Here is a 19,725-nt window from a genome sequence, read left to right on the forward strand (position 1 = left end):
GGTGGATTAGGTGGTATAGGTGGAAGCTTAGAAAATAATCCTTATGCATTCCCTATCTTTGATGAAGATACCATAACCACTATGAAAAGTATCTCACCTCCTACTCTTCCTAATTTTCATGGCTTGAGAACTGAGGATCCTAAGACATTTCCTTTTGAGTTTTAAATATTTTGTCAATCATTTATCACTACTTACTTGATAAACAAAATTTTAATTTTTTTCTAACCACTTTGAAATATGGAGCCCTTAAATGGCTCATGGTTCTAGGAATGAACTCTATTAGAACATGGGACAAAATGAAGAGAGTATTCCTAGAAAAATACAAATATTATTGTATGGAACGTAACCTTAAGGATGGAGTCTTTAATATGGTTCAAAGAGAGGATGAAGACCTTCAATATCTAGTGGAAAGGTTTTCCTACAATATCAAAATGGATAAAATGGACAATTTAGATGAGACATTAAAACATCTTTTTCTAAAAACCATAACGGATGAGTGAATTGATCTTCTCAATTTATTGGGCAAAGGAGATGTCTCCCTATTTCCGTTTGATGAAATTTGTGATTATTATAAACATATTTCAATAGGTTGGGCAAGATATAGTAAGAACCCAAGAGGTCCTATCATGTTTAGAGTCAACAAATATTCCTTTGGAATATTATGTAGAGCATAGTTGGGAAATTTGCTTGATAATTTCGAAACATATATCCTTGGAAATCTTAGTGAAGAATTGGATAATCTAAGGATACAAGAGAAGAAAAAATCTGGGAATGTTGCATTATCTATTTTGTGACCTAGAAGTAGCAAAAAGAATGTTCTACAAGAATGTCATCATGATTGTATAGAGAGTTGTGTCATTCATGTACAAAATCATGATACAAAAGAATGTCCCTCAATACTTGGACTTAAGGATGTCTTTTAGGATGAAGCTCGATCAAGTCAAGTTGGATCACCTTGATTTATTGGTAAAAGGTGATGGTACTCTCAAAAAACAAGTATCATGCAGCATCTCAATAATCAATATCAGTCATATGCACAACTACAGAGAAATTAGAATGCACCTATGCCTTGGCTACCTTGGTTGCCTCAACCTCAAAATCCATCTTGGGAACAAGGTTGGAAAAACTCTTATGGTAGAAATCCCCACTCTCCTGAATTCCAACAACCATATCCTCCATAACAACTATGGTACTACCCTCCTCAACCTACCAAACTAGAATTTCAAATGCAAACATCAAATCAACCACTTCAATTATGATCCACTCAATTTCCTCAGAAATCCAAACAAATACCTACTCAACCACTTCTACGTCCAAATAATATAAATCCCAAACAACCCATTTATAATATTGAGGGTCAAATTTTTCAATCCTACATGATAATGCCACTAGGTTTGAATGATGTCCAGCTTAGATCCGGTTGCCTTTTGCAAAATAAAAAACCACCATTTGTCATCCAAGAATTTAAGGAGGACAAAATTCATGAAAAGGAGGCATCTCTTGATCAATAAAGGAATCGTCCAAAGGAATATATTTCTACATAAATAGATGAAAACCAAATATATCCAACTCTAAAAACTCCACTAGTATAATAACCTTTTTCTTTCATACAAAATCCCCCTTTTCCTGAGAGATTCAAAATTGATAAGGGAACAGAAAGGAAAATTTATTTACCTAAATATGATATGTTAGATAAATTAAATATATTTTCATCTAGATTACTTTTCTTCAATATCAGAATAAAATAAATATATTTCAAAAGCAATAAAGGAGTTCTGCACTAAAAACAAGGAAGAAAAAAATGTTAAAAATATTCAGTTGGTAGGAAAGGTTGCAGATATTATGACATGGAAACAAATAGTTTAGAAATATCTAGATCCTAGTAGCCTTATTGTAAAATTCCACATCAATGGTATTTAAATTCCAAACATATTTATTGATTTAAGAAAAGTGATTAATAATATGAGCAAGCAAACTATGGATCAAATAAAAGTTCCCAATCTTCAATATATCACAACCTTGCTATAATTGGATGATAGATCTGTTATCAAACCAGTTGTTATATTAGAATATGTGTCTAAATATTTAGATTCATGGGACTATCCTATTGATTTTATATTTTAACTCCCAATAATAATCTATGAGGTCATCCATTAATCCTTGGTACAACTTGGCTACATATAACTGATGCAATCATAAGTTGTAGATATGGTGATACGTATGCTTTTGATGGTTTCTCTACTAAGAGATTCACATTTTATCCAGCTACAAAAAAAAAAAAAAAACTAAAGTAGAAAGTGATTTTGGATAGATGATGATAATGAATACTTTGATTTCATTCAACCAGTATTTACTCTTTCACAAATAGATGACGATGATAAATTATTAATTTTCATGAATAATAATGATTCTTGAATGTGGAATAATAATGAGTCTTCTTCATCTTTTGAGAAAGATCAATGTTTTGAATAGAGATTTAATATTTAATATTTATCAGCTCACCCAATCTAAAATAGCTTCACATTCTATGGAAAATTTTGGAAATTATTTGATAGAAAATTTTCCAGATAAAACAATAAACATTAATAATAACTTAGAAGAATTTCAAAAGAGGAAATAGATAAAGATGCTACAAAAAAAATCTTCTACATATTCAATAAAAGATATTTATATGAAAGGAACTGATCCTAACACATGTATTTATCACATTTACATTCAAGAAAATGCCAGACCAATCACACAACCACTGAGAAGAATGAATCCCAATACGAAAGAATTTGTTAAGGAGGAATTATAATATTTCCTTAATGTGAATTTTATTTTTCCAATATCATAGTGTCAATGGGTTTCACCTTTAGTGATTATTCCTAGGAAGAATGGAAAATGGAGAGAGTGCATTGGTTATAGGGAACTAAATAAGGCTACTTTAAAAGATCATTTTCCTCTACCTTTCATTGATCAAGTACAAGATACCTTAGGAGGTAAGAAATACTTTCATTTCCTGATGGTTTCAGTGGATATAACCAAATCAAATTGGAACCGGAAGGTCAAGGCAAAACAACCTTTATATGTACAATTTTCTTATAGGGTACTTCCTTTTGGGTTATGTAATGTGCCTGAAATGTTCCGAAAGGAAGTTTTAGGTAACTTTTCTGATCTAATTCATGATTGTGTAGAAGCTTACATGGATGATTTCATTGTCTATGGAAATACTTTTGAAGAAGCCCCTGAAAAATTAGAAACTGTTCTCGTTAGATGTAAGGAATAAAACATTTAGTTAATTCATGAGAAATATTTTATGATGTTTATTGAGGGAATTTTTTTAGGCCACCATATTTTAGGTGATGGAATTAAGGTGGATTCATCTAAGGCTGAAGTCATTTATAAAGTTTCAGTTCCTACTTGTCGAAGATATGTTGAAGTTTTCTTGCTTTTATAGGATATTAAAGAATATTCATAGAAAAATTCACAAAAATAACTTCTCCACTTTTTTAACATCTTACAAAAGGTTTTCGTTTTTTTTGGAATTCTAACTGCCATAAGTCATTTGAATCATTGAATCAAGAAATCACTGAAGCACCAAACTTAAGATGACCTAATGGGCCTCTTCCTTTTCAAATTTCCATTGATTCTTTAGATACATCTTTAGGATATTTTTTGGGACACAAAGATATAACTCATTACGTTATTTATTACATAAGTAAAAAATTGGCCTATGCAAAGTTAAATTACAGATTAACAAAAAAGAATTTTTTAGCTATTTTCAAGCCATTAGTATGTTTCGACACTATATCACTGGTTATGAAACTTTCATTCATATAGCTCATTCTTATATTAGAAATCTAATGAATAAATCAATTAGTAGTGGTAGGATTTCTCTATGGTTGTAATTTGTATAGGAATTTAATATTATTATTCTGGATAGCCTAGGAAAAGAAAATGCAATTGTTGATTTAATTTCGAGGACACATAATGATAATAGTGATACTCCTATGAAGCATATTTTTCTTAACGAATACCTTTCTATAATGTATATTAAAACTTCATTTATGGATATTGATAACTATTTGGCTATAGGAAAGTTTCACCCACAATTATCGACAAAGCAAAAGAAAACATTTTTTAAATCTAGCGCACCTTACTCATGGACATAAGGATAGTTGTTATGAACTAGACCTAATCTGGTCATCCGAATATGCGTTCAAGAGGATTAAATACGAGAAATACTAAAAGCTTTCCATGATGAACAATGTGGAGGACACTTTGTTGATAAAAGAATTGCTTACAAGGTCCTTATTTTGGGATATTACTCGCCTACTCTTTTTAGGGATGACAAGGAATATGTCAAAAGATGTGATAGCTTCCAAAGAATGGGAAAGCCCATTCCAACAGATGAGATGCCTCTATAGCCTTAGATACTTGTAGATCCTTTTGAAAAATGGGCTCTAGATTTTGTTTATCCAATGAATCCTCCATATAAGAAGAAAAGGTATACAATTGTATATACGAATTATGTTACAAAATGGATAGAAGCTAAACCACTTCTCTTTTATACTAAAAATCTTGTAGTTACAATTCCTTTTCAGAATATTTTTTCTTGTTTTTGTGTCCCAATGGAAATTCTGAAAGATCAAGGAACTCAATTCACATCCAACTTTTTGCTAAATATAATGGAGCAATACAATGTTAAACATAATAATTCTACTCCATATAATCCACAAGCCAATGAAAAATTGGAATATACCAATAAGGTACTTGAAGCAATCGTGATCAAGATTATAAACTTGCATAGAAGAGATTTGGAAGAAAGGCTTCCAAAGGAACTTTGAGCATACCATACCACATGGAGGAATACTATTAGACACAATCCCTATGAGATTATCTATGGGAAGAAAGTTTCATTGCCAATTAAATTCCAAGTGGATACTTTCAGAACCACATAAAAGTTGGGCATTCATCTATTTGAAGCTTAAAAACAAAGGTTATCACAACTTAACAAGCTATATGAGATATAACAATACACTATCTAAAGATCCAGCATAGTGCAATAACAAAGATTGAGATGGCATAAAAAATTCATCAAACTTAATAAACTCAAACCAGGGGAATGGGATATTCCTTATTACTCTAAATTCAAACATTTTCAAGGAAATTTTCAGACTCACTAGCTTGGTCCATATGAGATAGATATCATCTTTTATAATGAATCAATTAGAATCAAGACTGTTCATGAAGAAAGGATTACCTTCCCTGTTAATGGATACATATTACATTTATGTTATAAGCCCCTAACAAGAGATGAATTTGTCAAATATTGCTAAAATGATTATGATTTCATGTTGGTTGAAAAACAAGAGATTTCTCCCCATATTCCAACTTAAATGTGATTTATTTCCTTAAATTGAAAAAAAGAAGAGAAAACACAAAGACAAACATTTTGGCATGTCCTTATAAAAAATCTTAACCGAAGACCAAGAATTCTTGGTGGTTTAGATTTTCACAACCCCTTATCTTGTCCCATTTTTTTTTCTTTTCCTCTTTCTTCTTCAAATTAATCTTTCAAGTCCAATAAAACCTTTGAGACCTATTTGTTCTGCAAGAAGTCTCAGGAATCGTCAACAACAAACAGGATTAGCTACATCAACATCAATTAATATTTCAAGAATATGGCTACAAAATCTGTGGCATTCTATAGTAAATTTCAAATTTTGTAGCTAACATGAAATTTGCAAATAATTTGAATTTGTGGAATTATGAAGCCTCCAAAAGTACTTTGGAAAGAAAGAAAGCATCAATCAATATCAAAGGTATGTGTAACAAGGTATGCAAATAAAATTCTAAGATTATTTTCATTTGGAAATGATAGGGTTGTAAACTTATTAAATGATAATGACACACTAAATGAGAAATTGATGACCTTACGATAATGTTATTCCATTCCATATAATCATAAGCCTATCCATCACATCAATACCTATGTGATATATTCTAAATAATTAAGATTTTAATGGTCCTATATAATTGGATCTCTAAATAATGGAAAATCATTTATTAAAGAGGTATAACTCCCTTGTGAATCAACCACCACCTTAAAGAGACTTCTTTTACTCTTGACCTTTCACCATTATACCCCATCATTTGTAGTCCAACTTCTTCACTATCAAAATCATTTCCTATCCTTCATTCATGCTTGTCATAAGACTCAATTCATGATTAAAACTTCCCCTTCGGCATGGTTGTCATCGTCAAATTTGATCCCAACAGATACAAGTTTCTTCAAGCATATCCATCAGTCAGAGATTAATTGCAGAAAGTAGGTTGGCTTAAATTATTTGGGAAATTTAGTGGATACAGGGTGGAGTTTACAAGGGAATTCCCTCGGGAATTCAATGGAGTATAGGTGGAGATTGAGGACATCGAGCTTATAATTACAGAGTTTATAATGGTAGAGGAAAGACGCTTACCTAGAAATGGAGAGAGTTGGTTCAAAAATAGAAAGATACAAGAAAAGGAGTCAACGGTCTTCCTCTAAAACCCAAGTATGGATACTTCTATCTTTAGAAAATGGATCCCAGTAACTGCATTGAAAACCAAATGGAGAAATATTTTACTAGTCATCCAAATTTTTTTGACTTGTGAAGGCTAATATGGCACAATGTTTTTCTATCAGCCTTGCCTCTTAATGCACTTAATTAAAGGAAATGAGTTGAATTTGCCATATTTTCTACTCTGTAGTATTAAGAAAAAGGCTTCTATTATACAATGAGACTCTAAAAGATTTGACAATTCCTTGTATCACCATGCATGAATAAAATTTCTTATTAAGGATCATTTGAAAACTAAGGGACATAATTGGCAAAGATTTTTAGTTTGAAATAATTTTATAGAGGTTCTAGAAGAGGAGAGAATAATAAAAGCTAAGAAAAGGCATCATGTGAAAGTTCCAAACCCTAACCCTAATCTAATCAATGAATAAGAGGGTTTTACATTCAATGAGCCACAAGGGATGAAAACATCACTAGAAGAGTCAGATTATAATACTCTTGTACTTAGTTTTTGGAGAGATTTAAGCAAAAAAAATTAAAAACAAAGTGTTAGAAGAAATAAATCATGTTCAAATATCAAGTAACCAGAGCCAATCAAAGGGAAAAAACTTTGAATATGGAACAAGGGAAAATATAGAGGACAACCAATAAGAGAAAAGGCACACAATAAATAGTGGAGTTATAACCAAGTTTAAGGAGGAGTAAGTGCAATTCCAAATGATTAAATGAGAAACTACAACAATAGCCTCCAGGAATTCTTAACCTTGAAGAAGAAGATGAGGCCGAAGTGGAGGTATTAATGGAATTCTCATTTTGTCAAGCTCTATGTCTAATGAGGAAAATTTCATAAATTGACTCGGTCCAACAACAAATCTATGACTATGTTGAAATATTGGATTAGAGGGCCCAAACAAGGTAAATTCCCCTCTCCAATATGAAGATATTTTTCATGATGAAGACCCTTCAACCAATTCCTTTCCTTTGGAAGATTAAAGAATCATGATGCTTTGAGACAAGACATACATGTGTTAGAATTATTAAACAAGCATTTGAAACAAGAAAATGAGGCAGTAAGAATTCAAAATGAAATTTTGAGGGCTCAAGATGATAGTATGTTGTTGAAATTAGGCCACCCGTATAAGGAAATGAGAGGCTCAAAGAAAATAACAATATTCTCAGGAACAAAATCGGAGGACTACATGAATGGATATTAATGAACAGGCCAAGACTATTATTCAATATTAAGGGCCATAGGGGATAGAATTGTTTGGATGTCCGAAACAAAGATTCAAAACTAGTTTAGTAAACAACATATTTTTCCAATTTTGAAGTTTTGATGCAGGAGGACATGCAAAATCTTCAGTGTGGGACAATGTTGATGTCCTGAATTGTCGTCTTTTTAACACTACATTTCCTTCATTTCCATATTTTAACAATACTCTAGATATGCTCAGATACAATAAAATGGCATCCATCATTTCAATTTTATAGCATTTAGTTTCTTTATTAAAAATAATCAAAAAAATCTAGAGCTACTAAATTGCACTAATTTTGTAGCTAACCAAAGATTTTGTAGCTACATCCATCGTTAGATAGGCTCAAAAATGTTTGAAGGAGAAAAATACATATAGGTAGATGAAAAATGGAAAACATGTGCACATGCACCTATTACATCAATATGGCAACTCATAGGGTTTGAGAAATCTAATGGTCAAACCATAAGTCCACTCTGGTTATAATACTATATCTTTGCATAGAATTTTAATATAGATTGTGAAATAATCAAGAGAGTATGGCATCGGAGTAGAAAACTTTGGAACCAAAGTTATGAGATGAAAAGGATAAATATTCTCATGATTTTCTCTTTATCATAGAAAATCATGAGAAGCATGATTCTTATTTCAATTTAAGTAGTTTGTTGTCAAATACAAACTAGCTTCTCAACGTATAACTCTTCAAATTGTTGTTCAAAGGGATTATAAATAGCCTTGGAGCAAGGAAATTAAAATTTTTAAGCTTTGTAATCATTTAGCATTGAAAGACTTATGTTCTAATACAAATATTGTGTTCCTTTTTTCTTTAATTAAATCAATGGATAAATAATGTCTCACTCAAGTTCTTCAATACTTGCACTCAACATGAGACCCACCTGAAGAGTTGTAAGTCAATTTAATTGTTGATGTTATTTTGTTTTATCACTAATTTCTTTGATTTTTAGATCATTAAATGCTTCTAGTCACTTATTTATTTCACGACAAAATTTATTTGACATTCCTCTGTTTACACAAGTTGAGCATTAAGTCATAAATAAAAAAATATAAAAAATACCATTTATTTCTTTAGTTCATTAATTCTATTTGATCTACTTGGTCTCATATTCACGCAAGTTTAATGATCAAAATTGGTCACAAATGCACCATCAGTCTATCAAGGCTTGTAGATGAATTCATCTCTTTTTTACTTGAAATAGTTTTTGATTCAATACAATAGGATTAAACAAGGTTTTAGAAGAGTATTTTAATTTCATTCATAAATTAGTTTTCATTTCAATGCAATAAAATAAATTTCAATTCTCTACTCTTATAATAGTTTGTAGATTAAATTTCAATTATGTCAATAGAATAGTTTTATTCCAAGTTACTAGAGTAGATTCATTTCCAGTTCTTTCTCTTTAGTTTGTTTTTAAAATAATTTTTAATTTCACAAGCCTTATGGAAAGAACATCTATGTCTCTTTAATCAAAATTGAACTTCTTGCATGATCAAAGACAAAAATCCTATCATATATAGTGCACATACACTTCGCAATTACACAAACCTTGGTTTGATAATTAATGAAGTAATTTAACTACTAATTAAATTACCGAACAAAAACAATGAGAATTTTACCTTCATGAGATTTTGTATTAACAATTGGCTCATGGTTGCTTATGCAAAATACACTTTTCGTGAGTTAAGGGTCAATTCGATTGTACCAAGATCGGGGAGCTTGCTTCAATCCTTATAAGGATTTCTTCAACTTATACACCTTATTCTATGTTGGCATTATGATGCATGTGTTGTACTTGATGGAAACCCACTTGTAGCAGAACAAGTATATGGCAACTAGATGAATCTAGAGGACAGATCAAAGGTGATAGAATGATGAAACAGAGATGAATCTACATGTTATACATCACAGAATGATGGAAGAGAATAATGGTCAAAGGTTCAATATAGGGAGATTGTTAGTGTGTGCTGTCCTTGATATTTGATGAATGAAACAATTGATAAAAGCATAAACAAGATGTGATGGAATGCATGGAAGTTGTGTTTACAAATGTGACATAATGCAGGGCAGTTCAAAGAAATCAGTTCAGAAGTGATGTATGATGGAAAATCACATTATAATAGGTCAATTGAAAGATAACATGGAAATGGTATAGAAGAATAAGATATTGGAACAAAGGGCTACAGATCAGAATCAAGAAGTTGAAGAAAAAGGATGTTTTAAGGTATGTTAAGTTGCATACGAGGGTTCATTGTACAAAAAGAGCATATACATGTGAGTTCACTGTATAAAAAGAGTGTATACATATGCACACACTTTCACAAGAGGAAAAGCGCGTATGGGATGAAAAATTAAGGAAATTAAGGTGAAAGAATACCAAGGGTAAATACCATGGTTTTAGCCCACAATATTGAGCAGAGTAACTGTTATTTGATCCCATCCAAGAATACCACAGGTTCTAAGTGTTGTTTTGGTCTGAGGTATTGAGCAAGGCTAAAACTATATCAGGAGGAGAAGATGAAATGGTTAAGTGGAAAAGTAATGAATATCTTAGGAAGTGTTAGATCAAAAGAACTTATGCATGTTATGGGTTTCTGAAGCTTTTCTTGATCTAGACTAAGTATACACTTGACTATTTGATGATGGATAAGACATAATGATGGATCAGAATCACAATGACTTATCATTATGAGATATGATAATGGATAGGCTAGATATGAGTGCTGACAATTGTTTTATGCTTTAAATTCTATGATATGGCTATAGCTGAAGACTGGAATAGCTACGAAGTTATAAGTTTTTATCTACAGATATGTACATTGGTTTGCCTTGGTGACGGCGTGTATACATGTTGGTTAGGCACTTCTAAGTAGTGTATGAAAAAGACAATCCTATCATTCAGAGATGACTAAGCTATCTGATCCGTGCTGTTGTTTTACTGATGTCTATCAATGATGTCTTCTTAGATATGAAAGTAGAACTGAATGCACAAGGAGATTGAGTCTGATTGATTGATTTATTAAGTGAGAAGGGTGATCTATGCTACTATTTGTTTAGATATCTATAATTTGACAGTAGATCTTCATATTGTTACTTGTTGGTACAGTTTGATTCATAGGTTTTTATGATTCGGTAATTTTGGAGGTATACGTGGGTTTTGATAAAGGAAGTAGTGTATACATGTATGCTGGCTTCATTGAAGTAGCGTATACATTCTGACACATGATTTTTAAGGTTACATTTGGTTCTAGTTGTTGATGCAGTGTTCTGGGTTCAGATATGTGTACTGATCTATCTATTGCAGTTGATTGGTTGAATTTTGATTAAGGTTTGAGTGAATGGTTGATCCTATTATGTCATAGGTTCAGCGATTATTTGATTCAATGTGTCATAGGTTTCAGTGATTGATTGATTCAGTTTTGGTTGGTAATTTTGGAGGTATACGTGGGTTTTGATAGAGGAAGTAGTGTATACATGCACGTTTGCTTCATTGAAGTAGCGTATACATTCTGACACATGATTTTTAAGGTTACATTTGGTTCTAGTTTTTGATGCAGTGTTCTGGGTTCAGATATGTGTACTGATCTGTCTATTGCAGTTGATTGGTTGAATTTTGATTAAGGTTTGAACGAATGGTTGATTCTATTATTTCAGAGGTTCAACGATTGTTTGATTCAGTGTGTCATAGGTTTCAGTGATTGATTGATTCAGTTCTGGTTGATCCATAGATTGATGGCTGAGCTTTAGTTATATCTAAGATTAATGATTGGGTTTCAATGATTGGTTGATGTAGACGTATTTTTTGGTGGTATTACAGTGGTGATTGATTTTGAGCTTCAATATTACTAAAGGGTCCAGTGTGAAAATTTAGCGAAATGTGGCCTTCATATTGCATTGTTGTGTACCAGGAGTATCTAGTCTAACAATTTATGAAATGTGGTCCCTAGAGGATATTGAGGGTTAAAGCCTTCAGTGAGGAATTCAAAGCTTCTTGCGAGTAGTGGCTGGTGATTAGCTCAAGGGGTTGAAGCTCCCTTCCATTAGCAGCTAGAAAACGAGTGAAGATGGTAGGTTGACGCCTACATACTGGTAAACATATCAACCAGTAGAAGATCTAGGCACTTGTAGCTCCCTTCCAATAGAAGTTGGAGAATCAAAGAAGGTTGTAGCCTTCTGTAGGTGGGTGCCTACATACTAGTATGAGTTTGTACCCGTACAATATTGTAAACAACTTATTCTTTATATTAAAAAGAAGACAGAGACAATGAGAACAGGTGGTTTTTCTCCCTCATTGGGTTTCCACCTTAAATATTGGTGTTATTGTGCGTTACTTATGTGTGATAGTATATTCTAATATTACAACACATCGTTATTGTTTAATGTTCAATAAAGTATTGATTCATTGATTAAAGATAAACATATGATGAATTAACCGAATCATAAGTTCACTGGATATACGCTGGTTGCCTTAAGAATAGTTGTGTGCACACACGAGTTCCCTTCACGAAAGTAGCGCATATAAATCTGATTATGAAATGGAAAAAGATATTAATTTGTTAATACTGGTTAACTCCCCTAGTATTATTCCCAACATTCCCATGTCATCGAACTTCAAAACCAAGGGGTTGATCCACATAAACCTCTTCCTGCAATATTCCATTTATGTTGATTTGCAGTACTAAACTATTGTGAGAATCATTTGGAAACCAAATTTTCCTTATGTTTCTCAATTTTTCCTTTTTCATTCAGTTTGGTCTTATGTACCCATTTGACACCAATGTTGGTTTTGTCTTTTCGGAGGTCAACCAGTTCACAAGTTTCGTTCTTCTCTATGGATATGATTTCTTCATTGATTGAATCAACCCAATGTTGTTCTTTTGTTACCTCTTCAAAATGGGTTGGTTGGCAGGAAAGAAAGGAAAACAAATTCTTCTAATCAAATTCACACTCCTACTCATATATTTCCCTAATTCTTCTAGTTTTTTACTTGCAATATTGACATCCTTGGTGGATAAACACGTTGAACTGAAGCTCCATCAACATGATCAGACCAAGGTTTATTTTCATAAAACTTAACATCTATGTTTAAAAAAAAATCTTGGTTAGGGGATTTTAGAGTCTATATGCTTTTAACCATTCGTTATAGCCTTCGAAGATACATTTTTCACTTCTATCATCAAGTTTCTTTCAGAACTTCTTAGGAACATGTGCAAATGCTACACAACCAAAAATTCGAAGATGATATACATTCACCTTCTTACCATCCAAATCTTCTTGAGGTATTACATATTTCTCTTTGGCTGTTGGAGGTATACTAAGAAAATATATTGCAGTAGCAACAAATTCAACCCAATAGTCATTAGGAAACTTATTTTTTTGAAGAATGCATCTTATCATATTCATTATTGATTAGTGTTTTGTCTCTACTACTCTATTGTGTTGTGGAGTTTATATTGTTACCTTATACATGAAGATTCCTTGGTGTTGACAAAATTATTTGAAATCACTGGAACTATATTCTCCTCCTTTGTCTGACCTCAATACTTTTACAGGCTTTCCAATTTTATTTTGTACTTCTTCTTTGAAATATTTAAATACTTAGAAAGTACCAAACTTATTTTTAAGAAAATAACCCCATATTTTCCTGCTATAATCATCAATAAATATCAAAAAAATTATTTCCACCAATGGGTTGTCTTCATTGGGCCAAATATATTTATGTGGGTTTTAAGAGCTCTTTTGCTATAGTGGAAGATGTGGGAAATATGTCTCTTTTATACTTTGATAGAATATAAATTTCATAGTTACAATCAATCTCATTCACAAGAGGGAGACAAGTGAGAATAGAAGGTTTTATAGGAATAATTAGACTCCTGAAAGGAATATTCCCATACCTAGAATGCCATACCTGTGACTCATCTTTCCTAGAGACATTGTGTGCAAAATAGTGGGAGATATTTCTACTTCCAGAAGTCCAGGGAAAAATCTTATTCTTGGTTTTTTCTACATGTGTTATATGTCTTCTATTGGGGGGTTTCTCATAGATATAACATGTCGTCCCTTGTAATATTAAATCATAGCCATGTTCCATGAATTGACATATGCTAATGAGATTATGCTTTAGATATGGAACATAATAAACATTAGGGATGTAGATTTCCATAACTGTTCAATTTTGACACCCTTCTTCCTCCATTTTCCTCTTTCCTCATCACTATCAACTCAATAAAATCAGTAATATCATAGATTTTGATGAGGTAAAAACTCTTATATGTCTCACATTTCATGTTCATTAATGTGCCTTATTATTATGCTAAAGACTGCATTAGCTACAAAATTAACATGATTCTACAACTATTTTACAAATTTGTAGTTATCTCCATGTTTTACGGGGTTCTAGTGCACCAACAAAGCAAAGAAGCACATGGGTGGTTGAGGATCAATCCCCTAATGGATCTCCTACTATTCGCTTGAGCTAATTCATTTAAGGAATCACACAATGATGTGGTCAAAGGCATGGGTCAAACATGTAGCAATACAAGTCTGAATGCATCATGTTTATCTGAATTTCCTTCCAAATAGAAAATCTTCGAGATAATGCTTTTATTGTTTAAGTATCAAATTTGAATAATGATTGATTAAAATACCTATAAGTGTATAAGTCTCAAAATGTTGAGCAAACATTTTATATATAAATATGTATCCTCTGTAAAGAATAACAAGGAAGTAAAAGTTAAAATATCTAAAAAATTATGAAATAGACCTTTGTTCTCTAATTGAATTAAAGTTACTTTTATGTTATTTGATGCGTATGCGAGTGTGATTTACACCTACTATATGTGGAGGGCCTCTGCGGACAATTGAAGTTTAGTTTATTTCATGTTATTTATTTTTGTTATCGTGTTTTCATTTCATCTTAGTTTAGTTTCCTTACTTTGTCATTTCACCATTTCAGTGTAACTCAGTTAAATCTTGTTATTTTGTTTTCACTTGAATTTTTTCGCAATCGTTTAATGGTTTAGTTTATTCAATTATTTTCACTTAATTACAGTCAATGTTAAAGAATTATTTTCCTGCTTCTAGAATCAAAACTTGTAGATACTCTATAGTCAGCATTAGAAAATTACCTTCATGCTTTTTAGAATCAGAATTTGTATATACTTTGCAGACAACTTTTAAAGTATCATTTTCTTGCTCTTAGAATCATTTGAATTTCAACATTATGTTTTATAGAAGCAATATGTTTAAGATAGGTTCATAGTTTTAGAATGATTAACATAAGGTGTTTTACAACAATACTCAATATAGATATAACCTAGTATATTAGTCTAACAATAGCTTAACATCCACTCATCTTCTTGTAGAAATCTAACTTTAATATAATAGGAATCTAGATAACAACAAAAATCCTCAAAGCAAATATAACCATAATCTAAAAAGCTGAATGAAATGCTTCTATCATATATAGTGCACATGCAATTCATAAGTTTACGAACATTAGTCAAGAATTTATGCTTGCAATTTAAGAACATTAAATTGACTAAACATTTTTTCATGGTTGTCAGGGAAGTGTAAATATAAGCCTTAAAAAAAATGAAATAAAAACATGATATGCATAGGGAAAGAGACTCTAGAGGTAGGTTGTAGGTCAAGGAAGAGTTCTAATTCCCACATCATCACTCACTCCACCACAACCACATAGTTCCACAACACCCACAGATACTCTAATTCCATCCCTAGCAGGCCAATATAGACTTTCTTAAGCCTTGAGCTGTGAAATCCAACCTAAAGGTTCACCAATTTCATTAATAGAAGCTGTAATCAAAGTAGATCCTACATCCCCAACAACAGGAATAATTTTCCTATCTTCAACTCGAGAACAACTTTTATCTGAAGAGCTGAATGTTCCTACTGATGAAGAGGAAGAAGAAACCTACTTCAAACCACTGATAGAGGAACTAGAAGAACTAGAAGAAAATCTAGATAATCATATTTATTCTGAGGAATCTATCATGGCTGAAGAGGGATAAGGATAAGTACACAATGCCAATGGTGAAAAGCATAGAATTGGAGGAGGAGGAGGAAATAGAGGAGGTGGAAGCAAAGGTGGTAGAGGTAGAGGAAGAGGAGATCCAAAACATTTTGGATTCCCTATCCTTGATGAGCATACAACTTTAGCAATGAAAAAACTCTCGCCTTCTATCCTCCCTAATTTTCATGGAATAAGAAGTGAATACCTAGAGACATTTCTCTTTCAATTTGAAGTGTTATGTATATCATATGATTATCTGCATGATCTTCAAAAACTAAAAAATTTCCTTTCCACCCTAAAGGATTCAACACTGAAATGGTTTATGAGTTTAGGAATGAATTCTATAAGAACATGGGCACAAATGAAAGAAGCATTCTTGGAGAAATACAAGGATTATTTTATGCCTCGTAGAATTAAAGGTGTAGTCTTTAAAATGGTACAAAACGGATATGAATATCTTGAATATTTTGTCGAAATATTTGTTTATAATATCAAAAGGGAAAAAATGAATAATCTAGATGAGGAAACTTTGAAAGATCTCTTAATAAAATCAAGTAAAAATTAGTGGATTTATCTTCTCAATATAATGGGAAAAGGAGATATTTCTCAGTTACCATTTGCAGATATTTGTGTTATATGTGTACATATTTCTAGAGGTAAAGCAAGAAGAGGGAAAAGTCCAAGGGATCGTCTTTTATCAAGAGTAAATAAATCTACAGTCGGGACAATAAGTAGGGCAGAATTAGCCAGTTTCCCTTATAATTTAAAGACATATATTTTAGAGAGTCTAAGTGAGAAAATTGACACCCTTAAAATACAAAACAAGCAGAAAGATGAAAATGTTGTATTATCCATCTTTTGTCCTAGCTGTAGAATGAAATATGCTCTGAGATAATTTCCCTTAGATTTAAAAAGCGTAGAAACATGTGTCATATGTGTAGAAAATCAAGATACAAAATAATTTCCCTCTATACCAGGTCTTAAGGCTTTTTTCAGTGAAGAAGGAATGCCAAATCAAGTAGACCCTCTTTACTTTATTGCCAAAAAACCGTGGAAAAATCCTCAAACAAATCAAACTCAAGTCCTTAATCCTCAACAATTTTCACAATCTTCACAAAATAATTGAAATCCACCTATGCCGTGGCAGCCTTGGGCTCAACCACAATCTTGGAATCAAGGATGGAAAAATCCTTATGGAAGATATTCTCAATATCAACAATATATGCCACCTTATCCAAATTTTCCACCAGAATATTTCCCTCAAACCAACCAGTTACTTCAAGCTCAAGCTCAAAATCAAATTCCACAACTTTTTTTGCCATTTACATAAAGACCAAATCAATCACCCATTCAATCACTCCCAAATACAAAAAATAAAACTTCACAACCTGTTTACAACTTAGAAGGATATAATCCTCAATCTTATATGATAATGCCATTAGATTTGAATAATATTCAATTAAGGTCTGGTAGAGTATTAGAAAGGAAGAAACCATCTATTTTTATTCAGGAAACATAAAAGAATTCTCAAAAAGATAATAATGGCTTTGAAGAAGAGATTTCCCTCCCTCAGAAAGAAAATATTGAAACAGAAAAAAAATCATATGCATTGTAATAATACTACTATTATAGAACAACCTTCAGTATCTGTATCAAGACCACCTTTCCCTGAAAGGTCGAAAATCGATAAAGGAGTAGAAAAACGAATCATATTGCCTGATTATGATGTGTTAGATGAATTGAATAACATTTGTATAAAAATTACTTTATTACATGAAATAAAAGAAATACCATTTTTTTCAAAAACAATTAAGGAATTAAGTACTCAAGGATCAAGAAGAAAAAGAAAAGAAATAAAAATAATTCAACTAGTTAGGAGAACTGTAGATATCATAATGGGGAAGACAACAATTCAAAAGTATTTAGATCTAGAAAGCCCCATTGTGAAAACGCACATCAACGGAACTAAAATACCAAACACAGTGACCAATATAGGAGAAGACATAATTCGCAAACAAGTTATCGATAAATTGAAGCTTCCTAATCTTCAATACACACCAACATTGTTACACTTAGCAGATAGGTTTGTAGTTAAACTTGATGATGGGTTAGAATATATATATGTGTCCTTATATTCTTGGGAATATCTTGTTGATTTCATAATTTTAACACTCAAGAATAATTTAGGAGGACATCCATTAATTGTACGAAGGCCATGGTTAGCTACATCCGATGCTTTTATCAATTGTAGATTAGGAGACATGTTTATCTCAAATGAAAGCTCAAAAAAGAAATTTACATTTAACCCACCTGCAAAAACAATGATAGAAGTAGAAAATAAAGAATGGATAGATGATGATAATGGTATACAACCAGTTTTCACTATTTCACAAATAAATGAAGAGGATCAAATTATAAATTCAATAGGAAATAATGAACTCGCTTTATATTGTGACAATAGTCAGGCTTTTCAAGAACAATGTAATATCAATTATCTATCATCTAGACAAATGTCGTTACATTCTATGGAAAAATTTGGAAACTCTTCAATAGAAATCCTTCCAAGGAAAATTTTTAATGTCAATGAAAACCTGGAAGAATTAGAGAAAAAGAAATTGGTAGAAATATTGCAAAAACAATCTTCTACATATGCATGGGAATAAATTGATATGAAGGGAATTAATCCTAAAACTTGCATGAATCATATTTATTTTGAAGAAAATGCTAGACCAGTTCGACAACCCCAAAGAAGAATGAATCCAAACTCAAGGGAAATTGTTAAAGAGGATTTGAAAAATCTCTTTAATGTAAATTTCATTTATCCAATATCAGGCAGTCAATGGGTTTCACCCCTAGTAATCATTCCTAAGAAAATTAGAAAATGGAGAGTATGCATTGATTATAGGAAATTTAATAAAGCTACTTTGAAATATCATTTTCCACTTCCATTCATAGATCAAGTTTTAGATACATTAGCAGAAAAAAAATAAAAATAAAAATAAAAATAAAATAAAAAATCATATATATATATATATATATATATATATATATATATATATATAGATATATAGATATATATATAAATATATATAGATATATATATATATATATATAGATATATATATATATATAGATATATATATATATATATATATATTTCTCATTTGTGGATGGTTTTAGTGGGTATAATCAAATTTAGATAGCACCTGAAGATCAAGACAAAACCACATTCACCTATCCATGGGGGACTTATGCTTATCGAATAATTCCTTTTGGATTATGAAATGCCCCGACAACATTCCAAAGAGTAGTACTAGAAATTTTCTCTGATATTATTAGTGATTGTGTGGAAATGTATATGGATGATTTTACAATTTATGGAAATTATTTTGAAGAAGCACTTGAAATTTTAGAAAAAGTTATCATAAGATGCAAAGAAGAAAATATTTCATTAAGTCCTTAGAAATGTTTTATAATGTTTAATGAAGGAATTCTTTTAGGTCACCAAATTTCTGGAAATGGAATTAAGGTAGATTCATCTGAGGTAGAAATTATTTCCAAATTATCAATCCCAAGTTGTCAACGAGATGTTACAAGTTTTCTTGGTTTTACTAGATATTATAGAAGATTCATAGAAAAGTTCACAAAGATTGTCTTCAAATTACTCACCAAGGACAATGAATTTAGTTGGAACTCTAATTGTCAAAAGGCTTTTGAAACTTTGAAAAAGAAGATCTCTGAAGCAACTATCTTAAAAGGACCTAATTGGAAATTTCCTTTTCATATATCAAATTATCCTTCAGACACAGCTCTAGGAGTTGTGTTAGGATAAAACCATCTCACTTTGTATGCCATTTGTTATACCATTAAAATTTTAAC

The sequence above is a fragment of the Pinus tabuliformis genome, chromosome Q (assembly GCF_031772625.1).
Source record: "Pinus tabuliformis cultivar Carrire ecotype Pingquan chromosome Q, CPIR1, whole genome shotgun sequence".
In the NCBI taxonomy this organism is placed as follows: domain Eukaryota; kingdom Viridiplantae; phylum Streptophyta; class Pinopsida; order Pinales; family Pinaceae; genus Pinus; species Pinus tabuliformis.